At 40.9% G+C, this 12,805-nt stretch overlaps 1 long non-coding RNA gene across 1 annotated transcript; it reads left to right on the top strand.

The window, feature by feature from the left end:
- Positions 1 to 988: 988 nt before the first annotated feature.
- On the top strand, positions 989 to 12,268 carry LOC115030637. Its single transcript, XR_003836243.1, has 3 exons — positions 989 to 1,150; positions 11,803 to 11,880; positions 12,182 to 12,268. It is a non-coding gene; the product is annotated as an uncharacterized LOC115030637 (long non-coding RNA).
- The last annotated feature ends 537 nt before the right edge of the window (positions 12,269 to 12,805 follow it).

Genomic DNA, 12,805 nt, shown 5'->3' with positions numbered 1-12,805 from the left:
TCACACCAGGCTTGCCTCCGATCAAACCTGGCATGCTGAGGCACCTGAAGGCTTCTCTGACAAGGGGCTCTAAAGAGACGGACTGCCACTGCTCTCTTCGAAATGAACCAGTTGCACCCGGCTGATAAAACCCGAGATTTACTGGAGCAGACAGGCCCCAGCTTAAACAGGCTTCTCTCTCTTTGCGGCAACCCCTCTGCCACTTGAAACAGTCATCTCTCATGTCAGGTGTCATCAGCTAAAACAATAGAGTGGCCTCTGAGTTCAGCAGGATGGCAGATGGCAGACAGGCCATACTCTCCTGATCAGTGGGGTCTGGGTCTCACACATCACTCTGTCTCAAGACTCTGGGTGCAGCACAAAGTCAGGAAGGCTTGGAACTAAGGTGACGATAATGAATTAGGAGGAAAAATGGTCGCAGTACTGATTCAATACAAGAAGCATTGGATAATGGCTAGAACAATAATTTTTGTCCTGTTGGGGCTTCTACCTCCATTTGTCCTTAATCTATGTCTTTATCACCTGATACTTAAGTTATGCTGGCTCTCAATAAAGAAAACTGAAAGCAGAACACATTAAAAATTTCTTCAACTATGATTTCTGCTTGAGGGAGCTATGGGAAACGAGGTGATTGAGTTACTAAGGATTTCTATGCCCTGGAGAACACATCTACACAGGTTAGCATAGCCCCAAATTGGGAAACAGACATGATGAACACAGTAAAGGATTCAGATAGAATGCCTACCAGACATAAATTGAGTCCATCACTGTGTTTCCAGAGGGTCCTTGAGAGTCTTGGATGTAGCAGGCCCCCGGTGTATATCTTGCTGAAGGAATAAACATGTGTACAGTTGTTTCTGACATTTATTTAATTTCCCTTTGCAGGGTTCGCCGTACACAAAGCAGGTGTATTTCAATCGGTGCCTTGGAATGATATATACTCTCAACTTTTCTGTAATTTATTATTGTATTTTCCTTTTAGAGGAGAAGGTTGCAGCTGTGTACTGTGGTCGTATATCCAAGCTAAGGGAATGTCGCTGCATCAATCAGTCCCCATGACAGCACTCTCCTCTGTGTGTGGGAGTACACCAGTAATAAATGTTCCTTCCGAGGGGTCCCCTGGCACCTCTCCTCCATTTCTCCTTATTTGGTAAGTTGGGTTATTTCTGAGTATAACCAATGGGTTCCCTGGTTGTTTTCTGCAGTATTATTGAGTGGGAGATGCGCTCAGTACATAGAGAAGAGGGTCCAAGTTAGTTATTAAATAGAAGTGGTACTAACGTTGGCCAGATGTTCTGTTTTGTCCAAGATGGTTTGAGTTTCAACACATCACTGAGCAATCCCTCATTCCAGAGCAAACAGGAGCAGTTGGTTATTCTGAGAGCTTAAATGGGAAATGTCACCCAAGTATTGAATACTTCATCTGCAGATGGTAGCACGGTCTGGGGGAGATGGTGAAACTTTTAGGGCAAAATGCTTTCCTGGATGAAGCATGTTACTTGGGGGCAGGTTTCAGGTGACTGCTGCATTTCTGGAAGCTACTTGAGTTGGGAGACTAAGAAATATATAGCAATAATTAAATTATTTTGAGATCACTTACTGTCCTGGCATTCTTTTTCATATACTTTTGATTTCAATGAATGTAATAATTTTACACATTACTGGGGTTAGGGGTATTTCTAAGCATGTCTACTGCAAGTATAGGTCATATTGAGTTATCCTTTATCCACTATCCCTCCCCCTGCCCTGCCTTCCTTCACCTTGTCCAGCCCCTAGTAATCTGTATTTTACATTTAGGTTGACATATTCATTTTTTAATTTTTAGTGGGTTTTGTTTTTTTTTTTGGTTTCCACCTGTAAGAGAGAGTATATTGTTTTCACCATTCTGTGGCTGACTTGTTTCACTTAACAATGTCCCCCAGGTCTATCCATTTTTGTTGCAAATAACATTTTTCCATTTTTTTCCTGGCTGAATGAGAATCCATTTTGTATATATGCCAGATTTATTATATTTATACATAGACACCAAGGCTGACTAAAAAATTTAGGCCTTGATAATAGCGCTACAGTAATGCAATAATGGGCAAGGAGGTGGAGGTGTCTCTTCTGCACACTCTTTCTTTCTTTCTTTCTTTCTTTCTTTCTTTCTTTCTTTCTTTCTTTCTTTCTTCCTTTCTTTCTTTCTGTGGGGGTGCATGTAGGGGAGTTTAGAATTCATAACATTTAGAATTCATTTTCAAGAAGGGTCTAGCCTAGGGAGCACACATTGACTAGCAGAATGGAGTTAGCCCCTCTCCTCTGTGGCAGCAAAGGATAGCCACAAGGTGAAGCCAGGTTCTAACCCCAAAGCCCTTGATTCAAATCATTTGGAGAGACCACTCTGTAGTTAATAGAAACTTAGCCTACTACAGCTTAGCCTCTTCTCCCCTCCCTGCTCACCCCCCCCACCCCAGGCCTGTGGCTTTGTGAGTGGGGCTGCCACCAGCTTTTGAAGGAACCACCTGAGGCTGTTACACAACCCCCACCCCCAGCTGCCATGCCGGCCTCCCTCCCTCCCTCCCTCCCTCCCTCCCTTTCTCCCTCCCTTCCTTCCTTCCTTCCTTCCTTCCTTGTTTTCCCTCCATCCCAATTTTCCCACCTACTACCATCTTTGGAGTTTACTCTGCCTTCTTCCAAGAAATTGAAAAAATCAGCTCTTCCTAAGTGTGTGTGTGTGTGTGTGTGTGTGTGTGTGTGTACAGATGCTAGTATATAAGAAAAAGGAAGGACCCACATGGCCTCATTCATAATCTCACATCTTTTTCTTTACATATCTTTGTACCCAGAAACTTGTCTGTTGTTTTTTTCTAAATCATCTAGAATCTCTCAAAGGAAGAGATAATTCATTGTCCTGCTGCCTAAAAGCAGCTGCTGCAGATGTTTGGGGGAGAAGGTGTTTGTAAACACCCTGAAGGTATGACACTTTAAAGGATGATATGCTATTTAATAGTAAATGTTTGGGCTTTCCAAGAATATAAATTTCTTTGGAAATCAAGAGCTGTATGTCTTCCTCGGGAAACCATAGTGAGGCCATCATTAGCTCAGCCTCCTGAACTCTAGCAGGCGACAACTTTCCACAGCTTTGTTCTCCTTAATTAGGAAGTGGTGTCATGGCATGTCTGTCATGCGGAGCTTGAGGGAGGTTTGTTTAGTAGTGTCTTAGTCACTGTTTTATTGCTGTGAGGACATAGCCTGGCCATGGCAACTGTATAAAAGAAGCATTTAGTTGAGGCTTTACAGTTTCAGAGGCTTTGGTTGTTATCATAGAGAATGTCAATCTGGTGTGATGCTGGAGTAGTAGCTGAGAGGGACAACTTCATGCACAGGCAGACACTTTTGTCTTGGTTATGCAGCTCGGTTGGCAGAGTGCTGGTAGCATGAACTCTGCCGTGTGAGTTTGATTCTTAACAGCACAAATGAGTACAGCAATGTACAGTGTTAATCTTAGCATGTGGGAGGTAGAAGAGCAGAAGTACAAGGTTATCATCTGCTGTATAACAAGTTCAAGATCAGAGAGGGTGCAGGATACCCTGCCTCAAAAACACAAAGGTGACATAATAAATAAATAAAACTAAAAGTGCTTACAAACGATTGCTATTAAAAGTAAGAGGGAGAAGTTAGTTTATAAGTTTGTTTTTACATGTTAGCCCTGAGAAGCATTGAAATGGGCAACTCTGGGACCTGGTGAGAGCCTAAGTCATTGAAGACATGGAAAATAAGCTGGGGTTGTTTTTTTCTCTAGAATCCCATGAATGGGATTTTTATATGCTATAGAAATTCTCATTATTTGATATAGAGAATAAGTGGCTGAGAAATTCTCACCTAAACTTTGAATACAAATGCTGAAATGAAGAGAAACATGTTCCAAGTGTTTTTGGTAGATAAATGAAATTAGTGGACTCGGATAACCAGCACGGAATGAGTTTGCTCCTCCAGTAGATAGGAGGTAGTCAGTGCTTTTTTTTTTTTTAGAATGATACCCTATATCTTAGGTGTCCAGCAGGAGGTGGGGATGCTGAGCACTGGGAATCTGGATCATTCTTTCTCTTTGTCCTCAAGGCTGTTTGGCTTCTGTAATTCTAAAGTTTGGGATGACTTCTGTTGTTAGAGGTTAAGAAGGTCTACCATTCCACAGTCAGCCCAAGAAGCTCATTGGCAGTGGTTCAAGGAGAGGTGAGACTAAAAGCCCTTGAGGGTAAGAAACAGCATTCAGTGCTCAAGTGCTCTCATAGCTCTTTGCTTGGTTTGGTTGAGAAGATACTCGGGGAGACTTGATAATGTCCACCTTATATGAGCATCTGTTGATAATTTTGAGGTGTTTGTATATGGTATAAAAGAGAGGGATTTGCTCCAGTAATGATAATTCCAACCAAGACAGTTTTACTAATCTTGGCATCCTATAGTTTAGTAGAGCTATAGGGCTACTGGCTTAATGTCAGCAGCAGTTTTTTTGTTTGTTTGTTTTTGTTTTTTGTTGTTTTGTGTGTGTGTGTTTCTGTGTGTCTGTGTCTCTCTGTGTACATGTATGCATAAATAGGTGTGCAGGAGTGAGGGGAAATCAAAGGACAAGTCAGGTATTGTTTTTCAGGCACTGTCCATATTTTTAAAGAGATAACATCTCTCACCAGCATGGAACTCACAAGCAGGCTAAGCTAGCTAGGCTGCTCAGTGAACCCCAGAGATTTGTCTGTCTTCAAGTTTCCAACCCTGGCATTCCCAGCTTGCAACAACACACCTGGAATCTGGGGAGAGAACTCTGGATTTTATGTTTGCAAGGCAAGTATTTTACTAACTGATCAATCTCCATAGTTGTTGTTTATATTTTTAACCTAAAAAAGAAAAGAAAGAGAAAAAAAAACTGTAGCTTCCTTTCAAAGGATGGTGCTCTAAAGACTGTTAAATTGCTCCAGGAGACCAGTTTGCTTCGAGGAGAGCTTTAAAAACTTACCTGTGATTAGATTTAAAGCATGAGGGAAACCACACCTGGGCTGATTCTAAAATTTCTCCAAAGTGGGATTTTGTTGTTGTTTTATGTTTCTTAAATAAAGGGGTTTTTCTTCTTCTCTCAGTACTTGGCTGAATTTCTGAACTTTAGGCAATGCTTCCAGTCATCTGGTTGACCTCTAAGCACTCTACTTGCCAAGCTTTCCTAATTCTTCTGATATAAAGCACACTGGATTTTTAAGTAGGGGTTTTTCAATTTACTTTTTAATTCCCCCTTCCCCTTTTTTAAATTTCTTTTTTAATAGATATTTTCTTTATTTATATTTCAAATGTTATCTCCTTTCCTGGTTTCCCCTCCAAAAACCCCCTATTCCCTCCCCCATCCCCCTGTTCACCAACCCACCCACTTCTGCTTCCTGGCCCTGGAATTCCCTTATACTGGGACATAGAGCCTTCACAGGACCAAGGGTCTCTCCTCCCATTGATGACCGATAAGGCCATCTCTGCTACATATGTAGCTGGAGCTGTGAGTTCCACCATGTGTACTCTTTGGTTGGTGGTTTAGTCCCTGGGAGCTCTGGAGGTACTGGTTAGTTCACATTGCTGTTCCTCCTATGGGACTTCAAACCCCTTCAACTCCTTGGGTCCTTTCTCTAGCTCCTTCATCGGGGATCCTGTGCTCAGTTCAATGGATGGCTGCGAGTGTCCACCTCTATATTTGTCAGGCACGGGCAGAGAGACTCTCAGGAGACAGCTATATCTGGCTCCTGTCAGCAAGCACTTGTTTCTTCCTTCCTCTTAATTTGATGACTACCATTTTAAGGTTTCAATTTTAGCGAGACCTTTTCTAAATTAATATATGAACTAATATTACTTTCCTTTAATAATTTGATGTGGAGAAAATAAAATATAAAGATGGAATGCCAAATGAACACTGGGGGTTCCAGAAGGAAGAGTCAATAATAGCAGTAAATTATAGTTTATAGTTATTTTTGTCCAAGAATTTAAATCTTGTTATTAAAATATTATTTCTTATGAAACATTTAGTGATTGATTATTTTACAGATTTCAGAGCATATCATTTAGTAAACCACTTAGGGAAATGTCTAGATGTTCATCAGAGACATTTCAACAATGAAAACTGTTTCTACAGCTGACAGAAGTGTTTAAAAGTCCCATAGGAAATGGTGTGGTATCAGAGGCAGCTATGTGAACAGGACATCTCTACCATCCCTAGGTTTGGGACAATCAAATTTGGTGTTATCAGAATTCAGAAGCTAGGTTGTCCAGTGAGTGTTGAGACTACGGCAGGAAGGGAATATTTGGGGGGGGGGATCTAGTTTCTTTGGAGTTTCTAATTCCTTGGTAAACTCCAAAAGAGTCTAGGGAATGTGGGTTAACTGTGATTCTAAGAAGAGAGGAAAGGGGGTGAATTTATCTGAAAACCTTCTGGCAAATGATTGGATTAATGAGAACCAGTAGTGATGTCAACTGACTCATAGGGGTATATGTGTTCTCAGAGTCAGAGATGAGGCAGCTGGTGTATTGTTGGTGTGCAGCTGGATAGCTACTCCAGAAGGGTGCCTGATTACGTGATTACACTTTCCTAGTGGCTTATTTCCTGAAGGTACACTGTACCCATCCCTAATGGGCATGGAGTCATTCAGTGTCTATAGTCAAGGTGTGAAACTCAACAACATGAGATAGCAAGTATCGTGTTCAATGTCATGAGGCTCTCTTCTTCCTGGAAATATAGGATCTGAAGAGCTCATTGAGTATCGAGCACATTCATTTGTAGAAGATGCAGACCAGGTGGACTCAGCAGAAAGGGATGCAGTGATGTTAACATCACTGAGATGTTGAGAAAATGAGAAAATGAGCCAGGCTATACAGATATGTTATTGAAGGCTACAAACTCAAGTGAGAACTTTGAGTGATTTTTTTTAACACTGGAACTTGAAATTAAAATCTCTGAGGAAAGAAAACAGATCTTCTAGATTTTTGATAGCATAAGATTCAGATCAGTTACTGTGAACGGTTTAGCAAAATGGTGCAAACCAAAAAGATGGTCTAGGCAGAGTCATAACATTGACATTTTCCTAAAAGGTTCACTATCTCTGTAAAGGGACGGGTCGGGGATACAGTACCTGGCCAGTACTGTACAATGTACAAACATTGTTGTTTGTGTTTTTCAATATTTTTAAATGCTTATTTCATTCAAATGTTTATCATATGTTTACCCTGTGGAAAATATAACAACAAAGTTAGCAGATGTGGTCCATGCTTCTCTGAGCTTATCATTTGCAAGAATATATTGACTAGGACCAGGCTCTAGAAGGAGAGACATCTGGTCAGACATGAAAGGGTCCTAGGAGCAAGCATATTTTGGAAGAGTACCTAATTTAGTCCAGGTAAAAAGAGGGAGTTGAAAACATGAAAACCTATTAAATAGAGCTTGTGTGATAAGCATGTATTTTTCTGGAAAATACAATTGGGAAAGCTAGTGCAGACAGAAAAATTATTGGTATGCACCAGTTTTTACAGACAAGGGGAGGTGATGATGTTTTCAGACTAGAAATTGATTCATCATAGCTGGTGAGTAGATGGTTGTGTACACAGTGCCACAATAAGAACCAGAGGAGTTAACAGGCTGAAATTCCATATTGTGCTCCATAAGCCATATTGAGAAATTTGCGCTTAACATATTCACTGACTTGTCTCCACTGGACATGTAGTTTTGAGGTAACTTAGGTACAAGTAGATACGTTTCTCATTGCTGTTAACCAAACACATGGCAAGAATCAACTTAAGGGGAGAAAGATTTACTCTGGCTCACACTTCAGAAGGTTCCATCACAATAGGGAAGGTATGGCTGCAGGAGTGGCCCACAGCTGTGGTCCCAGGAACTTGCTCACATTCCAGTGAGATCAAGAAACAGAGAGGGACAATATGGGCACTCGGCTGTCTTTCTCATGTTCCCTTTTGATTCAGCATAGGTTTCTGATTCATAGGTTGGCACTACCTGTATGTGTGGTGGGTCTTCTCTTCTCAGAGACCTCATTGGAAATGCTCAGACACACCTAGATGTGTCTCTTGTTAATCAGTGTTTCTTTAATCTGTGTGTAGCTGATGGTTAAAATGAGCCATCACCGTCTGTATTCTATAGGAGATGGGAATAGATGCTAGATACAGATAAAGACCTATAATAGAATGAGAGAAGCAAATCATCTAGCCTTACAGAACCTACAGTCTGTTCAGGGGCTTAGTGCAAACATTCATTCCACTTCACAAAAAGTTCAGGCCAGCGCATCAATACTAACAGACAGCTACTGTGGAAACATCAGTAGAGACACTTAGATAGGATTTTATTAGTGGGGATTGTAGAGGTAGCGAGTCAAGGTTGACAACCCCTTTCAGTGGAGAAGGCATTGTTAGTTCAAGACTTATCTGAAGATGCTAAAGGAGAGAAGATGGAAGCAGGGTGCTCTATACAAGGCAAGCATGTGCCAAGAGCTAGATAAAAAGAAGATACTTCAGCTGAAGACAGCAAAGGATGACTCTGTGCCAAATAAGAACATGTTTGGAACCATCAAACACTCCCAAAAGCAGCTGGAAAGAGTATTTACAGTCAGGGATATCCAATCTTTTGGCATTACTATATGATTCTGTCAATTACATATATGGATCAGTCATATCCATAGTTATCCAAGGATAATGTAGCCTGCAGACTGCAGCTTGAATACCTGGTAGAGCACTGATTATTGACATATGAATAAAAAAAATCAATTGATTCTCTGTATATCTATCGCTATCTGTCTATCTATCTATCTATCTATCTATCTATCTATCTATCTATCTATCTATCTATCTACCTACCTACCTACCTATCCTAACATTTAAGTGTAATTGAGGAAAAGATTTCAATAATAATGCTAAGGATACAAATAGCCAGCACATATGATCAGGCAGCAAAGCTCTTACTTTTAGCCATTCTGTAGAACTTGTCTTTTCATCCAGGGTTGTTTGTACTCAGATAGAGTATTTCTAGATACTTCGCTCTCTGTGTAGTTTACAACTAATTGAAATGTTTTCTCTCCTTTTGGGCTTCTGAGTCCATTTGTGCTCCAATTACAGAAAGGGAGGCCATTCCTGTCCATAGCTTCTGAGTCATGTGCAGGGAAGCACAGCATCTCTCAGTGGATTCCTACAGCCAGGGTTTTCCTACAACTCCTTGAAAATGGCAGTGCTGTCTGAATCGGCTTTAATATTGGCATTGCTAGATCCATTCCCAGCATCCTCTTGCTATTTAAAGTTCTTCACACTCAATATGGAACTCATTTGCTTCTCCACATTTCAGGATCATTTCAATTCTACATATATTGTATTGGGCAACATAGTGCCATTTTAAAATGCAATTTTCTAATTCTGTGGACATGCACTTGGGTTTCACAGTATACTAGCCACAGTGAACACTTATCTATCAGCAAAAGCAAGGTGCATGGAATTCGTAGACACTCGCTAGTTTAAGAAACTCTCTGTAACTTAGTTAAATGACCACATATGCTACTTTATGGTATTACCACAATGTCTTTGGGAAAGACATTTATCTGGCTATGTTTAATTTTCTAAGGCTGCAGAGTCAAGGGAGAAAAATAAAAGAGAAGGAAGGAGGATTTATTTGCTCAGTACTTTCTGTGGTGATATTTTTATTTTGTATTAAACATACATACTACATAAATCCAGGGGCTTTCCATTTTATCATACTTTGGGAATATTTAAAATATCACATTCTATCTGCATTTATGTGAAAACTTGTTTACAAGCTGAGTGAATCTGGACACTTTCTAACTTGGAACAAATCACACAGACAAAATGAAGATAAAATGCCCCCATCCAGGTAAGGCAAGTAAATATTGTCACGAGTGCCACTGGAACCGAGGAAACGGTTTTAGGCTTAGAGGAAGAAGAACTGGGTTTTCAACACAGCTTTATAATTAGTAGCTGTGGGACCTTAGGTAAACCCAGGCCTTGTTTCTGTCAAATGGCTAGGACAAGAGGTTCATTCCTCACTTCCTGTTTGAGTTGTCCATTTATAAATATATTTACTCTTTATGTAAGCATTACCAAGTGTCTATTATGGGGTAGGCATTTTGGGGAGGAAACTCATTGCTCTTGACCTGATAGGTTGTTGTACAAATCACAGGAGGCAATTGTACTGTTTTAGGCAGTGTTTTAGTGCTGTGAAGAGACATAATGACCACAGCAGTTCTTATAAAGGAAAGAAGTTAATTGGGGCTAGCTTACAGTTTAGAGATGTAGTTCATTTTCATCATGGCTGGGAGCGTGGTGACATTCAGGGAGACTTGGTGCTGGAGAGAGAGTTGAGGGCTTTCTACATTCAGATCTGCAGGCAGCAGGAAGAGAAAGACCCTGGACCTGGCTCAAGCTTTTGAAACCTCAAAGCTTACTTCTAGTGACAAACTTCCTCAAACAAAGCCGCACCTACTTCAACAGGGCTATATTTCCTAATCCTTACAAATTGTGCCACTCCCTGGTGACCAAGTATTTGAACCTATGAGCCTGATATGGGCCATTTCTATTTAATCGACCACACATTCTAAATGCAGTCATTTTTCCAAGGTCACAGGATGAAATCTGGGTTGCTTTCTGTCAGTTCTACTGCATAAGCACCGTGGGTTAGCTTACATAGACTTAGGTTCGTCTTCTCATGAGCCTGCTCTGAATACTTACTACTCCTTATATATGTGTGGCATAACCTAAGAACGTTGAGAAGCTTATCCTTTCAATAGCACAGGACAGTTGTCCCAGATAACCTAGGAGGCTGAGGCAGGAGAATAAAAATGTCTAAGACCAACCTTGTCAATGTAGGAGAGAGAGAGAGAGAGAGAGAGAGAGAGAGAGAGAGAGAGAGAGAGAGATCTGGGTATGCCACATAGGGACTGAGGGATGCTGGAAGAACCTGGAGGCCAAGTCTGCTTTTGTATGTAAAATATGCACCCCAGTCTCTTGTCCCTGGGCCTGAAACCAAACATTATGCACTTGCTTTGACTCACAGTTTGAGGAGCCAGGCTATCATGGCAGGGAAGATGTGGTAGCCGGAAGGTCAGAGAGGTAGACTTGTGTCTATAACATATATATGATATATATAACATATATAACATATATATATATATATACATATATATATATATATATATATATATAGAGAGAGAGAGAGAGAGAAATGAGGGCTGGAGGCTTAACTGGCCTTTTCCCCCTCCCCCATTCATTCCGTCTAGTACCCAGGTCTGTGGTAGAGCGCTGCCCACATTCTACTTCCTCCCTTAAAGCTCCCTGGAAACACTCTCAGGTGGGTGCAGCTGCAGCGGTGTGCTTCCTAGGTGACCCAAGTTTAGTTAACTTGACAATGAGGATTACTTAGCACAGCCAGGGTTATAGTTCAGTGGTAAAACACTAGCCTAGTGCCTGAAAGGCATCGAGTTCTACCCTGGTACCACGAAACAAAACATAACAAAACGCAAACCTCATCCAACATTAGATAGCATATAAGACACATGAATGGGACTTGAATCAGGAGGAAATCCAGTTTGAAAATCTGATTTTCATAGGAAACCCTACAATGTGAAGTTCTTTCAGGTAGGAGGGTCCATATATGAAGACCTATTATTTAAAGTTACTGTCATAGATGCTCATTTGTGACTCTGTAAAAAAAAAATAACTCAAAACCCACCTAGCAAACTAGCAATGGATTTAGCTGGGCTTCTGCAGGAATCTCACTATGGTGTTCTTGTTTTCTAGATTGCAGCCTGACACTTCTGCCTCTTTTCCCTCTGGGCATATCTTCCTGGGTCTTTGCAGGTCATGGCTAGACTGTTGGTAAGCATATTATCTTAAAAGAGGGAAGAAATGGTCTCATTGGAGAATCACTGTGTCAAGAAGGTTGTGTACCTCCCTGATGTTGAAAATGCCAATTTCTCATAAAAAGGCAAAACCCTTCATTTCGAAAGGTTGAATATAATGTTATTTAACTAATTTCAAATGGCTACCTTTAGGTCACGGAAAAAGTCTAAATCTAGGAAGAGTCTCTGGGGCCTGTAACATTTTCATTTGATTCAAGAATGGCTAAATTTTAAGTCGTGTTAACCTCTTGCCTTTTGATATTTGGATCCTCTGACAGGAAGTGTCTGTCCACTGCAAGAGATTTGAAGTAACAAAATGGCCTCCTTAATCAGGAATCAGTTTCCATCACATTCTTGGGAGCTAAGCACCCAGGTACATATACTACTTTGATGGGTTTATTGGAAGATCTGTGGACATTGTAAGGATTCTAAGCAAAGTTTACAGGACATCATTATGCCCACCCCAGCCTCATTCAAACCCTCTTTCAAGTTAAACTCCAGTTTTTGTGGTTTTATTCTAAAAGTGTTCTTGGCTTTGGAACATTATACAAATGGCAATAGAAAGCTCTCTGTTTCATTCACTTGCTGTTGTGCACATAAAAGTCATCCATGCTGTCCTTGTGAAGCAGGAGTTTGCTCACCCCTGTGGATACATACCATTTCGTTTCATGAAGACACCGCAATTGATTTCTTGCTGTCGTCCAATTTTCCATAGCCATTTGTATTATTTCCAATTTGTGGTAGTTAAAATAGCTGCTTTTGAGGCTTGGCAGACAGCTCAGTGTGTCTTAGAAGCTAGAAGTTACCTAGATACCTCTCCCATATGTTTTCCTTCCTTCCTTCTTTTCCTTCTTTTTTTCCATCCCTCTCCCTCTCCCTCTCCCTCTCCCTCTCCCTCTCCC

This window comes from Mus caroli, chromosome 3 (assembly GCF_900094665.2).
Source record: "Mus caroli chromosome 3, CAROLI_EIJ_v1.1, whole genome shotgun sequence".
NCBI classification, from domain to species: Eukaryota; Metazoa; Chordata; class Mammalia; order Rodentia; family Muridae; genus Mus; species Mus caroli.
This window is presented reverse-complemented; position numbering and strand designations above follow the sequence as displayed.